The sequence below is a fragment of the Triturus cristatus genome, chromosome 5_1 (genome assembly GCF_964204655.1).
Source record: "Triturus cristatus chromosome 5_1, aTriCri1.1, whole genome shotgun sequence".
Taxonomy (NCBI): Eukaryota; Metazoa; Chordata; class Amphibia; order Caudata; family Salamandridae; genus Triturus; species Triturus cristatus.
The window spans coordinates 400,233,902-400,260,244 of record NC_140587.1 but is presented as its reverse complement, the minus strand read 5'-3'; the positions used below and the strand labels follow the sequence as shown (position 1 = coordinate 400,260,244).

Below are 26,343 nucleotides of genomic sequence, written 5' to 3'. Positions count from 1 at the left end.
CGCCAAGTATAGCTCGCCACTGGAAGGCAGAGGCTGCTCAAGAGGCGATCCTGATGAAAATTCCTTGTTCAGGGACACAACTGTTTGGCACTTCCCTGGAGGAGATGGTTAAGAAATCCGCAGAGGGCAGGAAACTGTTGGCCCCCATCCGTCCCTCTCGTGGCAGTTTTTTTGGTCCCAAACGTGCATTTGCTCCCAATACTACCTCCAGGGGTAATCTGCCATTTCGAGGTCAGTGTCGCAGCCGGGGCTGCCCGTACGTCAACAAATCCCAGTCTCAGCCTGCCGTTTTGACCCCCGCATCAAAGTTCTGACTGTCCTCGGATCTCGGCGGCTGGAGCGCCGGTGGGTGGACGTCTGCTAAATCTCATCGCTGCTTGGGATGCCTCCATCTCAGACCAGTTGGCCCTATGGATTGTCCCGGAAGGCTACTCAATAGTGTTTAACTCCCTCCCTCCGGACGCGCTCCTTTCCACCCCACTGCCATCAGCATCGGGAAGATGGGAGGCCCTGATGGCCGGTGTCCAAGACCTCCTCGTAAAAGGAGCTATTCGGCCGGTTTCTGCTACACAGGGGATATTGGGTGTTTATTCTGTCCTGTTTCTGGTGAGGAAGGTGTCGGTTGAGTTTTCTCCAGTTCTAGATTTGAAGCGGGTTAATTCTTTCATTCCCCATGTAAAATTTAAAATGCTTTTGTTGCAGGAGATCCTCCCGCTACTGGTTCAGGGGGAGGTTGTGACTTCTCTGGACCTTCTAGATGCCTACCTCCATGTGTCCATCCACCAGTTTCCTCCCGATTTGCGTGGGGGTTGTCACTTTCAGTTCCAGGTACTTCCCTTTGGTTTGTCCTCTGCCCAAAGGGTCTTCACAAAAGTTTTGGCCCCTTTGGTTGGGATTCTCCACAGGGAAGGGATCAGGCTTTTTCCCTATCTGGATGACTGGCTGATCTCTGCCTCTTCTTTTTCTAAGGAGACTCTTTACATCCAGAGGGTCTGCGAAGTCCTGTCCACCCATGGGTTCCTGATCAGCCTCCAGAAGTCTCACTTGTTACTGACCCAAGACTTGGTGTTCATCGGGGGTCGCCTGGACATGGTCTGAGTGATGGACTTTTTGCCTGTGGAACGGAGGAGCACTTTGTGGATGGATCTGGGTTGTCTTCTGGGGTTGATGTCGGCTACCATCAATACCCTGCTGTGGGCTCGTCTCCCTTTGTACCCCTTGGTAAATCATCTCTGTTGGAAAACCACTCCCACACTAGAAGGGGTGGTGGTGGTCTTCCGGACACACTGTGGTAGCTTGGCTCGAGTGGTCAGGAATCAGGCTCCGTGCTAAGCATACAACATACCCATACAATAACCATGCGTGCATCCGTTCCAAAAACGACTCAACACCGTAAAAATTATGAAAATATCTGTTTATCTGCTTTTTCTCTTAGTTGCTGATTGGAGAAAATAAATAAGTCAATCACAATATACAAATTTTAAATAGTGCAGATCAAATAAATACTGTCTGGAGATTCAATAAATAGGGGTGATCATAAATATAAAGGACATAAATAACAGTGCAGGTAATACAGGCAATTAAATATTCTGAGGCAATAAATACTGTCACCAATAAATATTGTACACCAACAAGTCCTGTGGACCAATAAATATAGTGAAGCAATAAATAGGTTAACCACAATAAATACAGGGCCCCCCAATAAATAATTAAGAGTATACAGCAACACTCATGTAATCAGATCACTTTTCAATTCCTAAGGGCTGATTTGGCCCAGGCACAGCTTGTAGGGTTGTGGAAGGCTTGAGGGGTTCTACTCCCTGGCTGGGACAAGGCTGAGGCCTAAACTGAGGTAGATCAAGGGGGGAATACCAGTGCCCTGGCTTTCTCTCTCCACACAACCTCTCTAGGTTAGTCCCAATTCACCCCTGGCACAGTCAGGTTGGTTCCAGCACCTCCCTAGCCCCTTAGAGCAGTCTCTCAGGTCTCCACAGGGCCTTAGGCGCCCTCTACTCCACTTACTGCCCTTTTTCTGATGCTCCGACGCCGCTGGAGTCGTGTCGATGCCGTGAGGCGGTTCCGGTTCGGTCTCGGCGGCCTCGGCACAATGTCAGTTCTAGACGACGCCGGTAGGCGGGTCCGGTCCGATGTCGGCGGCCTCGGTTCGATCTCGACCTCCGATTCGACGGCGTCGGGCAGTCTCTACTCGATGTCGACTTCGGGCGGCTCCGGTCCGATGGCGCTCTCGGCTTCGATGACGCCGGCCTGGCCTCGATGTCGACTTCCGGCGACTCCGGGGTGCGATCCTCACCCCCGACCTCCGGTGCTCCTCCTCTCAGGTTCCGGGCGCTTCCGGAGTGCGATCCTCACTCCCGACCTCCGGTACACTTCACCTCGGTCTCCGACGACTCCGGAGGGTGGACTTCACTCCTCCGATGACGCCGCTCACTCGACCTCGGTTAACTTCCTCCTCGACCTTTGGTATTCCTCACGACCTCCGTCGGCGCCCTCTCACGACCTCAGGCGGCTCCGGGTACGACGTCTGCTTCTTCAGTCAGCGCCGCTTCTCCACCTCGGGCTCCAGGTCTTAGGCTACTCGACGCCGGACTCCAGGGAAACCAGTTTCCAGGTCAGGATCTTGCTGCTTTCTGCTTCTAAGGCCTGTTCCTGCTGTCCAGGTCCTTAGGATGAGTTTTTCTGGCTTCTTCCCACACAGGGCTACAGGCTGGGATCCATCAGTAGGGACTAGTATCAAGGGTGGGTTTATGGACCCCACTCCAGGCACAAGTTTCCACCCCTGCTGCTTCACTCCTTCCTCCTTCACTGTTGTGCTGCTCACTCCTCACCAGTCAGGTGCCAACTGCCAGCTCCAACTGTCAACTCTCTCTCTTAACTCCCCAACATTCTAAACCGCCTCCAACGGTCACAGGGTTCTGGAATGTTCTGGAAGGTGCTAGTAGGTTCCAGTGGATGCTGGTGATGTCACAGGTGGCCACCATTTTGTGCTCCAGGCCCTCAGACAGAAGTTCCAGGGGTAGATAAAATGGCTCCCTGAATCTGCAGCAACACGAAAAAGTCTGGTGGTTCCCAAAAAGGAAAAATTCAAACAGGGTTTGAGGCAAAAGTGGGACAAAATAAATAATGATGAGGAGGGACCACCCAAAGGGCTGACAGGTCTAACAATCTCCTGTCCCGGTGGGCCCCCTGTTTGGAGATTTACGACTTCCTGATAGTGGTGTCTCCACAGATCTGCGCCAATCTGGGCTGGTGGTTAGTGGAGTCCCATTTCTCCAGGGGTCTTTATTCCTGGTCTCCCGGTCACAGGTGGTCACAACCGATGCCAGTCTCCTGGGCTGGGGGGCGACCCTGGATTCCTGGTCTGTTCAGTGTCGGTGGAATCATCTGCAGGCGAGTTGCTCCTCCAACTTTCAGGAGTTGAAGTCCGCTCACCTGCCTTGCCTGGAGTTTGCCACTGTTCTCCGGGGTCATCATGTTTTGGTCCAGAGGGACGATCCGGTAGTGATGGGTAAATCAATAAGGAGGGGGTTGCATGGTTTGCTCCCTTTAGCCCCTGACCCGGATGCTCCCGACTTGGGCCGAGACTTCAGTCTTCTCTCTCAGAGCGGTGTATCTCCTAGGGAGGGAGAACATCATGGCGGATCACCTGAGCCGGGTGTTTCCATCGATGGCTGCCATTTCCCTGAGGGTATCCGTGTTCCGACAGCTGCAGGTCTGGTTTGGTCAGCTGACGATAGACTTGTTTGTGGGCGAGTTCAATGCTCTCTTACCTCACTTCTGCGCTCTTCTCCTGTGCCCAGGGGCATGGTGGTTGGATGCGTTGTCGTTCCATTGGCCGTACTCCCTGCTGTACGTATTTCCCCCGTTTCCCTTGATTCCACACGTCCTGTGCAAGATCTGCCAGGAGAAGGCGTTCGTCCTGTTGGTGGTTCCTGGCTGGGTTCACCGTCCTTGGTTTCCGCTTCTGATGTAGTTGACTGTCCAGGAGTGCTGGGCAATTCCGGATCTTCCTTACCCCTGGGCTCCCCGCTCCTGGTTGGGGGTGTTACGACAGCTTCATCTTCAGGCCTGGCTCTTGAAAGAGTGAACTTCCTGGCATAGGGTTGTTCCCTAGAAGTTGTGGACTTGCTTCAGGGTTACCACCGTGCTTCTACTCTGCTTTCTTACTCCCGTCATTGGGCTTCCTTCTCTTGGTGGTGTGGGTTGAAGGGCGTTGACCCTGTGTCTGTGGATCCATTGAGGGTCCTCGATTTTCTTGCTGAAGCGTTTCCCTGGGCCTGGCGCCTTCCACCCTGCGGGCTTTTCGCAGTCCGGTACTGGACGAACTCTATTCTCTTGTGGCTGCTTGCTTCGGAGTTGCTTTTTGCAGCGGCCTCGGGCTGTTTGCCTAGCTCCTTCCTAGGATCTTTTGTTGGTTTGACGGGCCATTCAGGGTGTTCCCTTTGAACCCTTGGGTCTGGTGGTCTGGTGGATTTGAAGTTTCTCACCTTTAAGGTGGTGTTTTTGGTGGCAATCGTTTCGTCTGATCAGATTAGGGAGACTGGCTCCTTTCTGCGGTCTCCTCCATTATTGTGAGTCCTCCCGGATCGTCTTCTGTTACGTCCTGACCTGAGGTTTCTCCCCAAGATTCCTTCGGTGGTCAACTGCTCCAGCGAGGTGGTGTTGCCGTCTTTTCCTCCTACTTCGGAGTCTGGGTCGGATTCGTCTCTCTCGCTTCTGAATGTTCGTCGGCTCATCTTGCTGTATTTGGATCGGACTGCGCCTTTCTGTTGTTGTGACAGTTTGTTGTGACTTTTGGTCCGGTCTGGTCACAAACCAGGGTGGTCTGCCTTCTGGGGGTTTCGCTGAGGCTGTTCTCGGTGCTGGTTCTTCCAGCTCGTGCTTTGACTATGTGTTATCCTATGTGGTTTAGTCCATTTGATTTTGCTGTTATAAATTAAACCTGGTTCTATTGCATCTAGTCATTGTTGGTGGTTTCTTTTGTGTGCTCTGAAGCTGCTTGGCTTGGGTATATTCTCACTTTGTGACTCATGTGAAGAGGAAGACCTACAAGGAAGTAATGCTTACAAGGAGGTAATGCCCCGGATACTTACCGGTAATCTTCAATACTCCGAGTACTGTCTTCCTCGCCACACGAGTCCCCATCCCTCCCTCTCTGTTGTGCTAAATCGGGTTCTTGGGGCTTGGTAGTTCTTCAGGTAGTGGGATTGGCCGACTCTCCTCTCACAGGGGGTCCTAGGTGACGAGGGTTGTCCATGCTGCGTACGGATGGGAGGCATGGGATGCTAACTTTGCTTTGGAGGGTTCTGGTGTGGAGCTGAAGGTCACTTTGTGACTCGTGTGGCGAAGAAGACAATATATGGAGTAATGAAGATTACCGGTAAGTAACCGGGTCATTTACTTTGGCAACACTGGTGTAACCCGCTCTGCCACTAAAGCTCAATAAAATGGCATGGTGCTGAATAGAATTAAATGACAGTCTCCGAGAGTTCTCTTGGACAGCTACAGTGAGATACAATATACAAAACAAATGAGAGGGGCCCCTTAACCGCCAAAGGAGTAGGGGCACCAAATAGACCATTGTCAAGAACAAATCCCCTTTGGGTTAGCTTAATTCAAGGAAGCCAAAGCACTCCTCACATTCAAAATATCACCAGAACATAATGCCACCACCATCAAAGGCCAAAATGTGTACAAAGTATTAAAATATTTTATTAAAAATTATCCGACAATAATCAAGAGCAAGAGATCATTTTACAGTGTTAAAAAACATACACATAATTCAATCTACACAATTAATCAAAGAGAGACTCTGCAAGAAAGATACTTTCTAGTCATAAAAAAAGCACATACATTAGATCCAGATCATTTGTTCAACACATATAGTCGTTGTGCATTAGGTTTTCACAAGAACAGATCACAAATGTCACCACAATCTACAGTATGCCTTTAGACAGTGTGCGCCGATGCGTTTCGGTGGGTATCCCTGTTCAAAACACAACCTTCCTCAGGACAAGAAATAATACCTCCCACATGGATTTTTTGGATCTATACATGTTACAAGAAAAAGATACACAAAAAAAAATCAGCCTTTGAAATCCATAAAAGACAGTGTTTATATCCTAGTGATACAGTACATTCCATTTCACTCACCGCACCATTTACCACACTCATCCAATCTATACTCATAGAAATGATGAGATAGAGTAATCTCGACGGAGGGGGGAAAAAACATTTCCTCCACCCCCCAGGAAAAGGGTGCCTATACATCCCTTGACGATTTCTATTTGTTATAGTTATAGAGTAAAAACCCATGAGGGTCAAGATGATCAAAAGCCTCAATTTTAGATGGACTTTTCAAATATAATAAAGTGTCTACCTGTCACGGTATCGGGCTGTACATCCAAAATTAACTGCAGTAGCTATTATCCGCAGGCCCATACATGAGGATTAACTATTCTCTCCGTAGGGCTTCTCTCTCGGAATTCAGGATTGATCTGTGGAGATAACGACCCTTAGTCCTTGAAATATTGCTCAAAATCATACCTCTAGTTATAGGGTGAGTGCTCAGTAGCGAAACAAACCTACCTTCCAATTGTCTATTCAAGGTGCTTCCAATATTGGAAATAAAAGTAGAGGAAGGCCACACCCTGCCACTGCAATAAAAGAAAATACACTATAGAATCCCATATATCTATGTAGCTATATTTAACAGTCATAGGTACCAGACACATCCAAATTTAGTGTTCCCTTAAATTTGTGTTGGGCTTGTATCTTCTGAAATATTCGTCATTCAAATAGTCTGTAGTCTAAAATATATTTTGCCGTAATAAAAAAGTTTTCCGTGGTTATATTATACCAAAACCCCTGTGCAACTTGGCGAGATTTCATCAATTCTGGCCGGTTGTGTTAATTCTGAAAGACACAGAAATAGACTATTTAATTGATTCCTAATACCTGACATGGTGCCGTTCACCAGTCGCTATAAAAAAACATTGTAGTACTTCAAAGGAAGACTATCATGATTGCTCGGCCCTTCCTATATACTATTTATGTGATTAATTCTAAAAAGCACAGGAATAGACCTTTTAATTAGTTCCTAATACGCGACATGGTGCCATTCACCCGCCGTTGTAGAAAACATTCTAGTACTACAAAGAAGACTGTCATGATTCCTCGCCCATTCCTGTATACTATTTATGTAGTTAATATCTTGCATTTGCACGAAACCGCAAGATCCCGTGAAAACCGGGTATCAAGCATGTTCCTCACATCGTGTTACTATACTCAGCACCAAGTAAACCAACGGAGGCTACGCTAACACAAATCCCAGAAAGCGCCCTGATAATCCCACAAAGCCAACCTGGGGCAATACAGATAAATTCAGACCCAACAGCTCAAGGGCCATTAGAGTGTTGCCCACAGAGCAGTACTTTACTGATTGATCCCAGGTAAGCCGCCTCTACTTTGTTCTAACGGAGCCCCCGTTATGACTAGAAAGTATCTTTCTTGCAGAGTCTCCCTTTGATTAATTGTGTAGATTGAATTATGTGTATGTTTTTATCTTTTTTTAACATTGTAAAATGATCTCTTGCTTTTGATTATTGTCGGATAATTTTTAATAAAATATTTGTATACTTTGTACACATTTTGGCCTTTGATGGTGGTGGTATTATGTTCTGGTGATATTTTGAATGTGATGAGTGCTTTGGCCTTCTTAAATTAAGCCAACCCAAAAGGGATTTGTTCTTGACTACAGCTACAGCGAGAGCCTCACTTGCGTGAGCAGTGCTAAGGCTTTCCACATGATGTATCTCTTGGCTTGGGAGGAAGGAAACAGAGGAGTTACTGTCCCATGAGCCAAGCTTGAGCATGTTTGACGGCACAGCGCTGATTTCTGAGGGTGCCTGATGAATCCTCATTCTCCCAACACAGGCACACGTCAAGCAGCTGTCCTGCTCCAGCTCCAGCGTAGACCAGAAGGTTAGGGGCCTGTGGCATCACTTCCTGTTTCTTCTCTCAGTGAGGTTGTAATGCGTGTATTACACTGCCTAGTGCCACTGCTTGGGCAGATAGATGACTTGTTTTCTTCTCGCAGTGAGAATGGCTCCGACGTAACAAACATAGTGCAATGCAAAGACCATCCTTTGCGCCAAGTGCCGACACTTACGCTTTCCCCAATGTTTGACTTTGTTGTCTGCTGCTTTACAGAGAGATTTCACAATCATTGCTACTCCACAACAAAATGGTCTAAGACAGGGACATTGTTCTAAGCCCGACTGGTGGACTAACACATCCACGCCAGGAGTCTGTCACGGGCCAATTCAATTCAGCCTTGCATCCTTCCGAGGTACACAAACCAGTGGCAGACGCCGTGAAGCTGGCCATATATACGGAACAGTGGGTCATCTGGATCGCCTTTTCTAAATCATGTGGTTTAGGCAAAAAAAAGAAAATCAGTACATAAACTTAATGTAGTGAACATTATCACCGTCTAGCCTCATGGGTGGTTTTAATATGCACAAAGAATACGTGAACCAGAACTAACGACAAGTGCAAACATTGCTCGTTGGTTTGTGTCTGTCCCCCTCAGGGGTCCCTGTCAAGCTTTGTTGTGATGAAAACTCGGTGCTACGACTGAGTTGGAAACGCCCTTGAACCCACTGCACACAAGCTTAACTGGCTTGAATAAACAGCCGACAGAAGACGCTATAGCTGTCTGTTCAAATCAGTGGTCGAAGTGGGGGGGATCGGAAGGGCACGACGTGCCCCTACTTCTTAAAATGTAAGCAATCCGTTCCCCTACTTTTCTGTTTTTGGAAATGTGTCCCAGGACGGCAGAAATAGCGAAAGCTTATACATAAGTCTCAGCCATTCATGGCCGTGCGGGAACGGGCGGGGTGAGCATAGAAGGAAAAGGACTCTGTCTCTCTTCCTTCTTGTCCAGGGAAAACAAGGACAGTGTCCGCTTCCACTATGCCGCTGCCCCCATCTCTCTTACTTCTTCCTCTTATTGCCTCTCTTTCTGTGTGGCTCCTTCTCTGTTGCTGAAAACCGTGACTTTAAGAAACAGCTCTTACTCTCTCTTCCCTTTATTTGTTCCCCTGTGAAATGGATCCAAAAAAAGAAAGAAACCCTTTTGTGGCAAATGTCTGTAATGTATTGAAGAGGCTTCTCATAAAGGCTGAAGATAAGCTGCGGGTACCAAGGGCCCAGGAGCACGAAGACCGAGAGTGTTCAAACAGGCACAACAGAGTTTCGAACTAGAATATGAAGGGAACCAATAGCCTTATTAATTCCAATTTACATAAAAATAGACCTAACAGAGATGAAATAGTGACATAGCATGCTATTACAAAGGGCAGCCTCTGGGCAGAGAGAAAAATGGTTCAAAATACTAAAAATAACTAATAAAGCAAGTCAGAGTGGTCGCAAAGTGGCCAGATTGGTTTTATTCACACCAAAACACATTAGGGCCCCTTTACAGAGTTTGCCAGTGAAGCGCCACTTTTGTTTTGTCGTCTTTCTTTAAACAACGGGGCATATTTACAAAGAAGTGACAGAGCGCAGCGTTAGCCTTCTTGGCTTAACGCCGCACTCTGCCACTTCTGAAATGCAGGGCTGCACCATATTTACAACAATACAATGCAGCCCTGCGTTTCTCCCTGCGCTGGTGATAATTTCAGCTGCCTATCGCCAACACAGTCACCCTTGCACCATAGTGAAAGGGTGCCTACGTTGCGGTGGAATGATTGTTTATGTGCAGGGAGGTGTCCCTTCCTGCACATAAACAATCTTAAATGGCGATTTGTAACTTGTATTTGGCTGCTTTGTGCAGTACAAATGGAAGTTGCAATTTCTTCTTCTTGCGCCCTGTTAACAGCATATTGTACCTGCTTACATTTCACATGTTTTACTTAATCTTGCATTCACTATGAGTAATTGATTTTCCCAAGTTGTTCTTACTTTTTTTCGGGCAGCATATTACTTGTCTAGTGCATAATTTGAATTGAGTCACATCCAGGTGTTTATAGCGCAGCACAACTGGGTTATAGCTGAAGGCAGTGCGAAGTTTCTCTCAGTGGGGCGGGATGGTGTTCAGTGTGGGAGAGGATGTGGCACTGTGGCCAGAGCTGCCGAATTTGGGTCTTGGGAACCCAGTTCAGCCTTCATGACCCCTCCACCAAACCACTCTCCAGAGGGAGCACATTCCCATGCTAGACCTTAGAAGGCCCAGCTAGACTGTAGAAGCCCAGGTGTCTTAGCACCAGCAGGTGGGCCCTAGCAGTGGCAAGTGTGGGTTAACCTTGAAGGCCTGTCCACTACAATCCATGATGAAGTTCACCTCCAGTCTTGCCGGCAGGCTTACGAAGCAACACACCCCAGAGTGACAGTGACTTGGTCGCTGAGGTCACATGACCCTTGAAGTCAGTCTGCCTCACCCACTGGTACCTCAATTGGCCTTGTTTCAGCAATAGTAGTGCAACTCACTAGGGATTGGCAGTGCAGGATTTGCATGCACACCAAACTAAGTTTGCAAACTTCACGGCCTCTCTGCTCCATGCACAAGCACTTTTAACATGAGCTGCCTGCTTTGGGGGCAGTAGAATTATACAGCAAGAAAGAACAAAATTATGCCACAGTGTTGACTAAATTATGCAGCAAACAAAAGTCTGCAGCATAATGCGGTATATTTAATGATACTTTATTATTTTGACATTTTTATACATACTAAAAGTCTATGCAAATATTTTGCCTCATTAGTACCAGTGTCACAGTCAAATGCAGCAGTGAGAGAGGTGACCAGTCAACCTTTGCAAAGGGCCCTCCAATTCGCAGCAACACAAGTCATATTTTTTTGTAACGTTTGATACATTTGAGCTACAAACAATTTATTAGTTAAAATCATCAGATTATGGAACAGATGCTGTAATATGTGGCAAATATGGCAGAGCCATAATTGTATAGAAAATATTTGCTAACTGGGATATTTTGTTCTTCATGTTTAAACTCACTTGCGGGAAAAGGGAGAAGTGCTGATGACAGAAACTGCATGGCTGGGAGACAAATGGCTTGTACTTCCACTTAAGTGTATTTGGTTCATTCTGTCATTGGAAACGTATCCCACTTTGTGAATACATTTTAATGTCAATAACTCATATTCAACCTTTAATAAACATGTGTATCCCTTGGTTGAATTAAATAATGTAATACGTTGTAAATGGTCAGTGAAATACCAAACAAATACTAAAAATTGGGATGTTTTGCTCTTTCTGGCCACACCTCTGACTCCGCCCACTGACCCAGTTCATGGGTTATTCCCGCCCTCTGATTCTCCACCCACAGTTCCCCTACTTTTTTTTCCCCACTTCGACCACTGGTTAAAATACACACTGGAAAGTTTTTTCTTGGACAGCACGAGGCTGGACTGTGACAATGTTCGTTACATTAAGTGTATGCACTGATTTTCTTTTAATTTGCCAAAATTACATTATAAGAAAATTCGTTCCGGATGAACCACTACTCTTTTATATATTTCAGCTGTCCGAGGTCGATAACATAAGTAGCATGAAGCTGGGCAACTGTAAACACCCATTTTTCAGCGCCAAGACTGAAGGTACGCTTTACACATACACCTTTTAAGTTATGTAGCGCTTTCTACCCATGAGTTGTCAAGTGGTCTCTCGACCTATCGGGCATGGAGCCAGCGGTCACCCTCTTGCCTCCTCTCACCCTCGCCACTGATTCACCCAGAGCTCACGGAAGGCCCCGTTATTACCTAGCATCTAAGCTATCGGGGATTAGCTCAGTGCCCAGCCTCATGCCCGGCAGGGCATACCAACCCAAACATCATCACCGGGTATCTTGGGCTCCTGTCTGCCATGGAAACCTGGGAATCGTGCACAAGTGCCAACTCTGATGCCTCACTAGAAAGCCTCACTCGTGCCACATTCTGTGCGCCATTGAAGTGCTACAAACATTATTTCTCTCGGTCTGTAAATAGAGTGTGGCTGCCACCCATCTCCAGTGAGACTGGTGCTATGGGCCTCTTAAGGATGAAAGACGGAGTCATCCCGGCTTGTAGAGATTCAAACCTGTGACCATCATGATACAAACGGAACCTTAAGGAGGTGTGTCGACACCTCCTTAAGGTTCTGTTTGTATCATGATGGTCACAGGTTTGAGCAGTCCTGTAGCCTGATGCTGTTCCCTACTGGCTTGAGTCCTGCAGCAGGAAGTTAAAAGGCCAGAGGGTATCCTAGCAAGGAGATTCTTTGAAAGTGTGAACAAGTGCTTAACCCCTTCGATGCTGCGCAGATTCCGCCGCTGTGCTGGCGGAATCTTGCGCGGGTGTGGTCATGACGGAATGGTTCCGTCATGAGCACAGCTCAACCGTGGGTCATGACGGAACCATTCCGTCATGAGCACCGAAGGGGTTAAGACCCGGTGTCACATATAAGTTGTCTATAGCAGGTGTCAACATTTTTAGAACCCAAAACCAAAACGGCCCCAGACAAAGAAATAGGAATGTGTGTCTGCACATAACGTGGATGCTAATGCACCATAACAGCAACGCCCACGACATAGGCCTGCACAGGCACTCCTGCCCCCTCACACACAAAGACTCCATATTACAACAAGCATTTGCAATGCGATCAATATCGCAATTGCGAGAGTTTGGGCTGTTGTCATTGTAAATGGCACTGTCTTTTATTTCTGTTTTGAAAACCTGCAAGGAGTGCGTAAACACGCACTTTGTACTTATATTCCTTGCTTACAAGAAGCAAGGCTGGCAGTAAAAGAGGCGGAGTTACTGCCAGCCTTGCTTCTCGTAAGCAACGACTACAAGTACAAAGTGTGTGTTCATGCACTGCTTGAAGGTTTTCAAAACATATAAATAAAAGGCCTTGTCATTTACAATGCTAATAGCTCAAACTCTCACAAATGCAAGACCTATTGCATTGCAAATGCTTGTTTTAAATGTGCCTCTCCTTTCAGTATGTGTCATGTCTTAAATGTTGATAGGCGAAGTTCTGCCAGTTAGCACTTGTTGGAAATGGCCCTTTATTCAGGGTTACCCCAAACCTTTTGCCTTCCTCCTATTTTTTCTGACCTCGTTTATGTTGGCTTTAGGACTCCGAGGACTTTGCCACTGCTAACCAGTGCTAAAGTGCATGTGCTGTCTCCCTAAAACATAGTAGCATTGGCTCATAAGAAATTGGCACATTAAATGTACTTATAAGTTCCTAGTAAAGAGAACCATATGTGCCATGGGCCTGTAAATTAAATGTTACTAGTAGGCCTTCTGCACTGCTTGTGCCACCCACATAAGTAGCCCCTTAACCATGTCTCAGGCCTGCCACTGCAGGCCCTGTGTGTGCAGTATACTGCCACTTTTATTTTTATTTATAAGCATTTTATCAAAGGCATACAATGCTCGAAACAAAGAACATACAGGCTTCAAGATAGATAAAGTATCCATACATTACATTGCAGAATGTCAACTTTACCATCAACCATACCATTACGTCTTATACATCAATTCACAGCTATACAGTTTGGTGTGCTTGGAGATAGGCATCCAAATGCATCCCTATAGTCTCTGGGTTTGGATTCTGCGGGTAGCTCTTCCTCATATGTTTTTAGGGTATCTTTATAATAAGCCATATCCTTAATCCATTGTTTGGCCCGTGGGGTGTCCCTGCTACCCCAGTTCAATGAAATTCTATGTTTAGCTAAGAGCAGTGCTATCATGCAAAATTTACGTTTGGTGGCTCGTACATTATTGACTAGGCCCAGTAGACATGTTCGAATCGTACAGTCAATAGAGATTCCCAACATCTCACTCAGCAGCTGCGCAACCTCAGTCCAGTATGCTCTAATTGAAATACAGTGCCATGCAAGATTAATAAAATTGGCATTATCTGCACCACACCGTTGACATTGTGTATCTGGACGGAGGCCATATATGTATAATTGAGCAGGAGTATGATATGTTTGGTGCAGGTATTTATAGTGTAGAAGGCGTAAATTGCCATTCGGTCTGAGCATACTAGTTATGGTGAAGCAGACCGCCCTTTCTTCCTCTCTGAGGTGAGTATCAAGCGTGTTGTTCTATCGCTCCAATGCTTTGTGTGTTTTGTCATCAATGTCGCCTTGAAGTTGTGCATATAGTCGTGTAACCATATGGGTACTGTGCGGTGTGGTGATGATGATTTGCAGGATATTTAGTTGAGGCGGTTCGCTCGGATAAGTGGGATAGAGTTTCTTAATGGCTCCCTGCAATCTATGGTAGGTAAACTGAAAAAGTAACATCTTATTGCTAATGTATAGTAGATCTTTAGGCTCTATAAAGGTGCCGTTAGTATAAAAGTCTCCCATTTTGTCTATACCCACTTGCCATAATAAGTCTGTTCCCACTTTTTCTTGGGTGACCGATAACTCTGGGTGAAATTGTAAGGGCAACGCCAGTGCGTAGTGTGGCAGTTTATTTGCCAGCTCTTTTGCCAAGCTGCATTAGTAGTATCGATGGTGTTTATTGCGTGTGGGTGTATTCGGGCACATCGATGTGGTAGAATAGTACTCAGTGGGATGGGATGCGCATCACCGTCTTCAATTGCTAGATGGGGTAGGTAGGGGATGGGGTGATATCAATAATGCACATATTGCGCTTGAGCACATAAATAATAGAGGAGGAAATCTGGGACCTTAAAACCTCCTTTGGAGAACGGTAGTGTTAGGGCACGTAACTCTATGTGCGCTTGTTTGCCCGTCAATATTAGGCGAGTTACAATAGTAGTCAATCTTTGAAATATACAGCCTTCGGTGGGGTGATGGGGATGTTATTAAAGATGTAGAGGAGTTTAGGCAGGACGACCATCTTGACAATGGCCAGACGGTCTGCCAATGATAAGGGTAGTTGTATCCAGCGCTTCACCTTTTCTTCAAGCTTACTAATTGCTGTCCCATAGTTTGCACGAATAACTGTTTCTGGGTCATGATGGTACCATACACCGAGATATTTGGCTGGGTCTGTTTGCCATTCGAGTGGAAACTCTGCCGGGTGTGGATGGGTGGTGTCTGTTAATGGGATAATAATGGATTTAGTCAAATTAATTTGGAGGCCGGAGTGATGACCGAATTTAATATATTCTCTTAGTAGCGGGGAAAGGTTTGCAGCCGGTTTTTTTTTATATATAACACCATATCGTCTGCATATAGTGAGATATTGAGTGTTTTTTGTGGAAATTGCAGAGCTGCATATTTATGACCCTGTCGTATTTTGCACGCCAGTGGTTCCAGGGCAATTGCAAAAAGTAAGGGGGATAGGGGGCATCCCTGACGTGTGCCTCTTTCGATTTGTATAGCATCGGACACGTATTTATTAACTCTTATCCACGCTGTGGGCTTCGTATATAATATCTGAATCCATTGTAAAAAGATTGGGGGAAAACCCATTTTTTGCAATATAGTGTTGAGATACGTCCATTCGATCGAATGCTTTTGCTGCATCCAAAAGGGCTGCAGCTGCTTGAAGGTCCGGGGCCAGATAGAGCGATAGTGCAAACAACGTTCGGGGGTTGTGGGCGGTGGATCGACCGGGTATAAATCCCGATTGGTCTGGAAGAACGATATTCGTCATTAGTGGTTGCAGGCGCTTCGCAAGTAGTTTGGCTAAGATTTTAGTGTCCGTGTTTATTAAGGATGATGGCCTGTACGATTCACACTTCTTGCGATCTTTATTGGGTTTCAGTAGTGCAATGAGCATGGCTTCTCTCAGTGTGGGGGGTAGAATCCGATTGCTGTCCCCATACATTTCTACAAGGTGAGGTGCAAGTAGTTCAATATACGCTTTATAAAATTCAATGGTAGAGCCGTCCGGGCCCGGTGCCTTACCATTGGGAAGTGACTTGACCACCTCAGTGTCTTCTTCTACCGTTACTGATTGTGAGAGATACTCCCTCTGTGCATCCGACAGCCAGGCTATCACCAAATCTTCCAGATATGACATAATCTCAGGCTGTGTGGTGGTATCTCGTGATGCATAAAGATCGCCATATGTGTCCATAAATGCCCGTAATATGCCCTTTGTATCGTAGTGGGGTGTGCCGCTATCATCTTTTATTGAAAGGACCGTTTGCGTCTTATATCCTGTACAGATTTTATTTGCCAATGCCCGGCCTGCCCTCTTTGCCATAGGTGCGTGCAGTGTGACGTTTTGAGACATATTTGAGTTCATCATCCGCAAATTCTTGGTATTCTGACATAACCTTTCTAATATCAATTGGGATGGTCACGTTATGTGTTTGTTCGTATTCTCGTTCTAAGGGGCCTAGTTTAATCTCCCGTTGGGTGAGTTGGGCTCGGATTTCTTTTAGAATGCCAGCGTTGGTGTTAATACAGACTCCTCGTATGGTAGCTTTAAATACTTCCCATAATAAACTGTGATCGTCTGGGGATGCCTGGTTGAATGTAAAGTAGTCAGTAATAGCTTGTCCAATGGTGTCAGTGTATGAGGAGTCTAGTAATGCTTTGGCATTGAATCGCCATACATATGGTGGAGGTGTGTAATGGGGAAGTTCGCTAGTCAACATCACTGGTTTGTGATCAGAGAGGGTTTTGGGCAAGTGTCGGATATGTTGTGTCCAAGATGCGACCTCTCCTGTCCCTAGCCAGTAATCGATACGGGACCAGCTGTTGTGAATCATGGAGCTATGCGTGGCCTCCTTGTGATGAGGATAGCGCGTCCTCCAAATATCTACCAACTTAGATTCGGTCGTAATGTCCCGCATCATATTCACCGCTCGTTTATGTGGTTCACTGGCGGAGCTCGATCTGTCCAAGTGTTCATTTAATGAGAGGTTTAGATCTCCACCCCATAGTAAGGCCATTTCAGGTAGGTCATCCAATTTGAGCCATATTGATTTATAAAAACCTGGATCGTCCACATTCGGGCCATAATTATTGATTAAGCCTATGCGATGCCCTCTAATGTGTCCAGTAACAATAATATACCGGCCCAAGTCGTCCGTCATGGTGTGATCTATGTGAAATTGCGTCCCCTTCTTCACTAATATTATCACGCCTCTAGAGTAAGATGAGTATGAGGAAGTCAGAACCGTTTCAGCCCACTTGCTCCCTATCGTACACTTATGGGAAGGGGCCAGATGAGATTCCTGTAGGAGGGCTATATCTACGTGAAGCCTGTCTAGATAGGCAAAAATCTGGCGTATCTTTTTCGGGTTATTAAGCCCCTTCACATTCCATGATGGTAAATTTATATGTGATAGTCGTTGGTGTGGACTATACTTGTGGCGTGGTCTTGTTTACTGCACATGTCGTGAGCACCTGTTTTAGCTATCAATAGTATGGTGATAAGATGGGTGGTTATTAGAGACTTGAATGGTTGCAGTGTATTGCAGATGAGGTAGCCTGTAAAACAAAAAGCATTCCCATCCTCCCCACCCCCGCGGCATCCCAATCACGCCAAAGGCATGCCCATTTCAACAATTTCAACATAACTAGAACTGTGTTGGGGAGCTCCCTCTTGGGGGGATCCGCCGAGTGCACGCATCAGCATCCACCAAGGTGGATGTGGTTGGGTATTGCGTAATCAGTTCGGGTGCATATTTTGACATAAGTATTGTGCCCAGTTTATTAGAGACCTAGTTCTTCTTGCCTCCCTACAGTCACGATAGGTAGCACTCATCTAGTGACCCACATACACCCTATATCACGGCGTTGTATTTTGCCAGTTAGACTGTAGGGGAATTCGTAAAATATTGCACAATATAGAGGCCCAACTAGACCGCCCTCCGTGAAAGATGCGAGGTGTCATTTCTGCATCGTCTATATATACCTTACAGCTATCAGCTTGGGTAATAATCTAATATTAGTGCCCAGCAAGAGGTCACGGGCTATAAGTCTGTGGGCCAGTGACAAATTGTACAGCTGAGTATATCTGTAAGTCTAGTTGCAGTGCCACACATTGGGGTCAGCCTTGTGGATGTGTGCTTTACGTCTTACCGCCAGTGGAGGTCAGCTCATACCTAGTTCTGGCCGATGTCCAGATAGGTGTGTGTTTCTGCTGGCAGGTAGCGATTTCAAGAGGTCCACCATCTTCCCAGGATCCAGAGGTACAGTACGTGATCGCCAGGGTGGTTTTATAAGCGTGTCCCAGTTGGGATAAGCGACACAGTGTCCAGAGTTTGTACAGCGTGGACTGTTGAGTTTGTTCGTTTCCCGTGTCATCTGCATCCGTAACGGGGTAACTGGTCAACTGGTGGACATATTTTGAGTAAAGTTTCATAGTTGTGTGTGTCTTAATCGGAGTCCTGGTCCGCCTTTCTGCGACTTTGCGCCTTTCGTTTGGTGACTGACTTCTTTATGAATTCCTGCGCGGCTTTCGGTGATTGCAGTATTGTCACTCGCCCGTCGTAGGTCACCCGCAGTCTGGCTGGGTACAGCATCGCATATTCGATGCCCAGTTATATAATTGAAGGAGTCTGATCTGTGAGGGCAGATTGTTCCTACTGTGTGGTGCAGTCATCGAGAATGCTTGTCTCTTCTCTTTTTCTTTTCTTTTTTGTATTGGTTTTTGCTTCAAACCTTGCAGTGTTAAGATTCCTTGTGCTATGTCTGCCCTATGAGGTGGAACGTTTTTCATCCACGTAAGTTTGGGTTTTGCTCTTAACTGTCTTGTGAGCGATAAACAGCAGTTTTGAAAAGGATACAGATCACGAGGTGGTAGCTGGTGAAGGATGATTAATGTCGGTTGAATATTTGCATGGCTCTTCAAATATTTTAGTCTGTCTTCTGCAGATAGGATGACATTTGAAGATGGTCTACTTTGGAGTCAGGAATGCTAGTGAGTAAGGCCTTCTTAAAGAGGAAAGTTTCATTACGCTGTTTTGCGGCTGTCAACAACTGTATAGCCTGATTAAGGATAGATCCGAACAGATCTTAGACTGTTTTCTAAAGTCTTCTTCTATTCCTAAAACATATGGGGAAGGCTACTTCCCTCTAATTTCTCCGAGTCTCCTACATCTGAGAACTTGCATATGGCACAATAGGATTCATCACACATGCTTCTAAACCCCTCTTTTTTTATCTGTCCTTTTCTATCTTGCAATAGAGCCATGCCTATGTTGCTTCTCTACTACAATAGCATTTCATTTTTTTTTTTTTTTTGCAGTCTCTTGAACGCAACCATTTTTTCTTCAGGATTCTTTCACTAATGAAAATGTATTAAAGAAATAAAATATGAGTGAAAGAAAAAAGTCGTTATGTTGTAGTGTAGATGTGTATCATTGACACGTGATAACGAGAAATTCAAAAGAAATAAAATGACTGTCCGACGAAATAGACTAAGAACAAGCATTGGCATAGCCAATAGGTCTCGCTTTTGGGACCTTATAAGTATTTAGTTATGCAACTGTTGCATCGCTAAACACTTTATAAGGTCCCAAAAGTGAGACCTATTGGCTATGCCAATGCTTGTTCCTTTTGTAACGTATCGTTTGCTCCCTCTTGTATTTTGTTTGCTCTTGATACTTGCACAATTGTCACTATTGCCTTATGTAACGTAACGTTTGCTTTTGTAACATGCTCACTTGTAATTTTCTCCTCATGTATCAGTACTGTTCCTATTGTGAAGCGCTGTGACACCTTCGGGTAAAGTCCGCGCTATATAAAAAAAGCATTAAATAAATAAATAAATATCTTAACATCAACCTAAACATGCGGAGCGCAGACACTCGATTGGACGTAAGAATTTCAATCAAAGACTCTTGCAGTGTATTATTTGAAACAATGAGTAAACATTTGGCGCATCCGCCACTCTTACACAAGCAGCAAAACCTCAAGGAAGTTGCCATACTGTAAAGCTAAACGAACCAAAAATGTTCCGCATTATAGGGCTAGAGCCACCGAATTTGAAGCTGGGGAACGGGGTTCCAACCTCAGGTACATCCTGTTATTCTGGACAAATCATTTCATCTCTTCGTGCCTGAAAATGAATGCGTCCTCTGCAACGCAACTGGTAAAAAACTTTAAGAGCGAGTCAAAACCGAAGAACACAATACTATCTGCCGTAACGTTAGTTGCCTGACCTTAAAATGGCTACTTGTCTTCTTGAATTGGGGAAACAGCCACTACACTACGCAGGCGTGGTGCGCTGAAGTTTGGGCGTGTTGTGTGTACGCATGAAACTTATGATGTCAAGCCGTTCGTTCATTGGTGTACCTGCTTTAGTTGCCGTTCAATTAGAAAAATTCTAGCTGTGCACTTATGCAGCAAAACCCTCGTAGTCGTGGGGCATCGCGTATCTAAACGCGGATGACTGCTATCTGGTTTGGAGTCGTTTGGAGTCATTTGTAGCATAAAAAGAAACTGCTTCAGTTGCTGCTTTGTACGTGGGGTGGGGAGAACACGGATGGCCGCGATGAGACGAAGGTAAGGGAGACAGTGCTGGTGCCCTGTTCATTGAAAGGTTGGCGGAGCTCTAAGGTGACGGCTGGTGTTTTACCAATAGTAGGCATCATTAGGGTGACCAAGACAAGTGCAACAAAAAATGCAAGTGCAGGAGGGCGGTAAAAGTTAACAATTTGCGTTACTTTAACCTTTGATAAATTATACTTTGGCGGGCTACCGATGCTTGGAAACTTGCACTCCCATCATACTTGAAACAAGACAAGCCCGGCTTCTAAAGTGGTCTGGACGCGAGCGCCCGCCGCGCAAAAGTGAAAGCAAATTTGGCGTGCTTGGCAGGGGGGGGGAGAGCGCATTCCAGGCGGGGGAGCGGACCCTTTGAAGTATGATGCCGAGGCTGTGACACGTGCACACGCCAGTGGGCTGAAGCGCTTCCCCAAACGGATTGCATGGCGGCACGATGCACGTGATTGTGCGCGTGCTCGCCATGCAATCCACTTTTGGGAGCACTTTGAAATGCCCCTCTTACTAGAGTCTCGCATAGCGATTGCGTAAACACAATAGCTAGGCGAGACCTAAAAAGGGCACCTAAAAGCCCCCATCATTCAAACTATAACTACCTTTTATTTAACTATGGCAGCCTCAAGGAATCAATGTTATATCTATAGCAAATAACACTTTTAATTAATTTCGTCGTTTGTATTGCGTGTAAGTTGTTCACTTAAGAGCACTTGTGGTGTAAGGGTGTATGGATAGGGAAGTAGTGTCTGTTACTAGAGCCACCAGGAAAGATACTTTACCCACATGTTTTGCTACGGAGTTTAATATGGAGGTAAGGGAGGTAGAGACCCAGCAGCACATAAACATATTAGATGAAACAGGCAAGAAAATAATAAATAAAAATAGAGTCCATAACTAGTATATCATCAGTTTTTTGGGATAATTTGCTATTGTTTTACAATGCGACGGGCGCAGAACAGTAGACCAGACTATGAGGTCGAAGGTATTATTAAAGTACAACAAACGTATGTAGCATAGCATGGTCAACAGCAACTGAATACAGAGATACGGAAAAAAGGAGAATATATGCAAATACAGATGCTGCTGATGGAGTGCTCATCTGGATGACTCCTGACTCCTCCCATAAACCCCTCCCTCTTCCAGACCATCACATCCTCCATTGCCTAGTATACTCGTCCACTCAATTGGTTTGTAGCTCCATCACTGGTGATGCCAGCAAACAGAGTATTGGAATTTAGGCAATGTAGATCACTTCAGCGACAGTATGAGATTCAAACATTTCTGAATACTGCTGGGTTCAAGCAATCAGTGTAGATCATAGTCATTGTCCCCCTGACCCGTTTTGGGACAAGCTGTGTACCATTGAGACGCCCAGGTGGTCACAAACCTCTCTGTAAGATCTCCACTACAGAAAGGACGCAGCGGTCCATGATAACGTTTACGAGGAGTATGTGTGTAACCGTGCACTATTGCATGACGGATAAAGGCTGAGGGTCAGTAATTCACATGAACGGGTCCCACTAATCCTAAAACTGGGTGAGTTTGTCCTGGACCTTGTTTATGAACTTCTTGTACGTGGCTAATCAGAAATGTTCGTTTAACAATTCTTGGTGTGTTGGGAAAGTCAACGGGGACCAGTACTGGAGGATGCAGTTTGTTTGAACCACAAAGGCTTTCAATATCTGCTTCCTCCAATGAGGAAATGTAATCTACGTCCAGAACATTGTGCAGGATAGCTAATTTGGCCCATGCGATTAAGGGGGTGCGGCTGATATTCTGCAGGGTGCTTCATATACTCGTCCAATAATGGGTCAGTTTTGTACAGGACCACACTATATGGAGGAGGTCGCAACCATGTTCCAGGCACCTCCAGCACATGTCATGAGGAAGTTAGCAGGCCCTTCTGAGCTTGTATGGGTACCAGTACCAATCATAGAACATTTTGAAATATGAAAAATGTAATTGGGCTTTGTTGTGGTTGTCACGCAAGTCTGACCAGTCCTTAATGTGTTCAGTATCAATTGTCTGCCAATGCTGCCTCGCCTCCTGACTAGTACTATGGAAGTATAGTGAATCAATAAGAATCTGGTATAGATTGTTGATGGCAGCCTTGTAAACACCTCATGTAAGTATGTATTTCCCCCCCACTGTCGACCTTTGCGTAGGGGTCGGAGTAGAGACAGTGTATTTTTGCAAAGAATCCTGGGGCCATGCCAACTTTTCTCAACTTAAGGAAATAGTACCCCCATTCGACCCTATCAAACGCTTTTATTTTATTATCCATGACATCTTTGACTTTCCAGAGGATGGTCTATAGTAGTCTCATGTGGTTCCTGTAGGAGCAGCCATGCACAAAATCAACCAGATGGCCAGACATCAGCTCCTTCTGCACTATATAGGTTCTCCAGAAACTGTTCTCAGCTACGTCTATCGGGGTGTGAACAGCCTGTTTTCCTGGGCCCTGATCCCTGCTATGGCTCTTTGGCCCTCCTGTTGTCGGAGTTGCACTGCCAGTAAGCTGCTAACTTTTTCCCCTTACTCCTGATATCTCCACATCAAGCAAAGTAGAGCATATTCCGCTTGTGTAGAGCAGTGTGAATTCAAATTGAATTTTGCTGTTTCAAGTCATCATGGGAGTTGAGGGTCAGGTTTCTTGGTATATTGTTGGGTCAGGGTTGTAATGTCTTGGTCTAAGCTAGCTATTTTGTCCCGCAAGTCTTTTTGTTCGTATGGCCTAGTTCCTCATCAGGTCTCCTCTGATTACGGTTTTCCCAGCTGCCAAAAGAGCCTGAGATGAGGTAACTGAAGGTTCATTTATATCTAAGTATTGATGTAGATGTGTGGTGAGTTTTCATTTGTGTTCCAGGAGCTTGTAGTGTAATGTGTTTAAGTGCCACTGTTTGACATTGGGGAGCAATGTGAGCCAGTGCTAGTTCCAGGACCACTAGTGCATGGTCTGATAACCCAGCCTCCACTATTGTGCAGTACCCCAGAAAGGCCAGAGTGCGGTGGCCAACAAGGTAATAGTCAATTCTAGGACTTATCCATGTACACAGGAGAGGAAGGTACATTCCTTAGCTCTCTGATGTAGCAGGCGCCAGGGGTCCACTAGATTTGGTCTCTCAAAAGGTCCCCCATTATCGCACAATCTGTGGCATTGGGCTTGTTGGAGGGGCCTGTCCTAGATATGTGTGGGTCCCAAGCTACGTTCCATTCTCCACCCAACACTACTTAGTACACCTAAATTCCACAAACACTTGTGAGAATTGAGAAAAAGGCTGCTCTATGGTGGTTTGGTTCGTAGATGGAGCCCACAGTCATTGTGACGTCCATAGTCTTCAATTTCACAAAGACCTATTTGAACATTAGGCCTGTCCAGATTTTGTGGATGGTGTACAATAGTGATTTCCTGATTAAGGTTGCCACTCTACATTTCTTCAGTGATGAGGTAGATGGTGCTGCTTGGGAGAAGGTGGTGGCCCCATCGGTAAGTCTGCTACTAACTGCTAGCCCAACCCAGTCTCTCCTAAGATTATCTGTATCCGCTTAAGATAGGTGGGTCTCCTGCAGTAGTACAATATCAGAAGCTTAAGTGGCTAGATAGGTAATAGTCTTCTTTTCCTTTGATGTAATGTCAATCCATTAATGTTATGGCAGACAATACGGAGGTTCTTGGGACATGTAGGGGCTGAGTTGGAAGTTATCAGTGGGTAGTACTAGGGGATCTACCAGTCGCAGAAGAATAGGTGCAGGGGTGGAGCGGGGGGCGTAGGTTGAGCTGACCATGCCCCTGTTGGAACTCGTCTGAGGGAGATGGGCCACTTACCCAATTAGAGGAAGTGTAATGGATATGCGAATACATGTGGGGAGTCTCCGAGAAGGCAGTCCCTGCAACTCAACAGCAGAAAGAAAAGGAAGACAAACCAAACACTGTACAGCGTACAATCTCAATGAATACTGGGGCAACAACCAGCTAACAACTAGTTTCTTTTACAAGTGAATCACTCACTCCAAATCTGCCAACCAGCTCACTATGTGCATGCTCACCAGGTAAACTTGAAGACTAGACCCTGAAATTAAGATGGCCCTAGTGTAGTAGAAGTGCATCTGGGGCGTGGGGAGTATCAAGATGACAGTTCCAGAGCAATTGTCCAAAATATCAATGCCAACATTGATGCAGATCTATAGGGAAAGAGTTTGTCCCAGCCAACTGGTAATCTAGAGTCCGGTCCCCCCAGTGGACAGTTCTTACCCTGTAGTAGGTGTGCTATACGCCATCCCCTGCATGCTCCCAAGCGAGTCTGCTGAATAACCTTCAGGGCTCCAACAGAGACTGTGATTTTTCCCTTTCCCTGTTGTTCTTCATGTGGGTCAGCCATTCTTTATCCTCTCAGTGTTTCATTATGGCCTGAAGGTGCTGTAGTTCTGCATTGACGTAGTCTGTGGAATCATCAGTAGGCAGCAGGTTGGCTGTTGAATGTCCGGTGGAGGTGGCATGCATGTTCCCCCGATGTCCATGTTGGGCATCTTGAAAGAATACAGGAACAGTTTGAGGTCGGCCGGATCAGTGAATTCTTTAACGGTGCCGTTGATAGTAAGCAGCATCATGGAGAGTTTTATTAGTCCATATCGCCAGCTTTCAAAATAAGGGCCTCCTCGCTATGAATCTCTTCCGACAGACCTTCGTAGCATTACATGAGAAAAGTCCATTGTTATGAAATGGGTGTTACCTTATCAGGCCTTGAAAAATCTACTTGCCCACTCGCTATGGCGAGTCAGATTTGATCAGGTCGAGCTATTGTTAGGACCTACTGGTCTGTTCTGGCAAGTTCATTCATAAACTGAATGAGCAATAAAGATGCCTTTAAATCTAGTATTTATCTTGACACATTTACTGTCTGTTCAAGAACAGAGTTAAAATGTCAGTTTGTCGTTATACTAATTGTTGCTTACCCTGGAAAAATGGTGTTTACTTTTCTTTTTTTAACACAAAACATTTAAATAGCTTGTAAATGAGCAGTACAAATATTTCAAAATATATCTGGTATTCCGAGAGCACTTTTTTTTTGTAATTCAGAAGTGTGATGCAAACAAAGATTTAAATAGGAGCAAAGCAAATCAGAACACTTTACTTGGTGATGCACGGTATTTGTTTTATTAGAAAAACTGCATGTTAGTGGGAAATATTGTGACCATTTCAATGGAAAATCTGGTGATTGCAAGTGACAGTGTGCTTCCACTTCATGATTTAGTTATGTTTTTATTAAAAGTGATGCCTTTTAAACATGATTTGAGAAACATTCCTTACCCCACCCTGATGACAATGCTGTTCATGAACTAAGAGGCAAGTCAGGGGTCGTGTATCCTATATGTCATTTGATTTGTATTATATTTGGAGCAAACGTATAGTCTATTAAACCAAACAAAATAGTTTTTTGTACAGCAGACATGCTGAAATCGCATATTTGAAGGTGCTTTCATATGTGATGATGAAACAAAATGGTGGTTCAGTGAATTTAAATATTTGCCCAGGATCACATGATTTGACATGATTTGAAACCAGTTATGGGTGAAGAGCATTACCATTAGGTCAAGTAGGTTATTTAAGTCACTAGACCTGCAGGTCTGGTAACATTTATATGATTTTTCGAGACCTGCTTGTAGAGGAATGGTCCATTGTGCTGTTTTGCGGCTGTCACCAGCTGTTTAACCTGATTGTGGTGAAGGCGACATGATCGGCAGGGGATGAGGCTGGTTCTAAGTTGCTCGCATGTGTAGTCAATGAGTGTGCTTGAATTCTAAGGGTGTTACAAAAGTAAGGCCGATCAACTCCGGTAAGAAGGATGTCAAGAAACTGGTCACGTCATCTGACTC

General features: G+C 45.5%; 1 protein-coding gene across 2 annotated transcripts in view; it reads left to right on the top strand.

The window, feature by feature from the left end:
- FZD6 (frizzled class receptor 6) overlaps positions 1-26,343 on the top strand; it is a 281,494-nt gene that overhangs the window by 14,386 nt on the left and 240,765 nt on the right. Inside the window, exon 2 of one of the 2 annotated variants that reach the window (XM_085605127.1) lies at positions 11,560-11,635. The exons of the other annotated variant lie outside the window; for it this stretch is intronic. The gene's annotated coding sequence lies outside the window, so the exon portion shown is untranslated. The remainder of the gene's footprint in view (positions 1-11,559; positions 11,636-26,343) is intronic. 2 annotated transcript variants of the gene reach the window in all.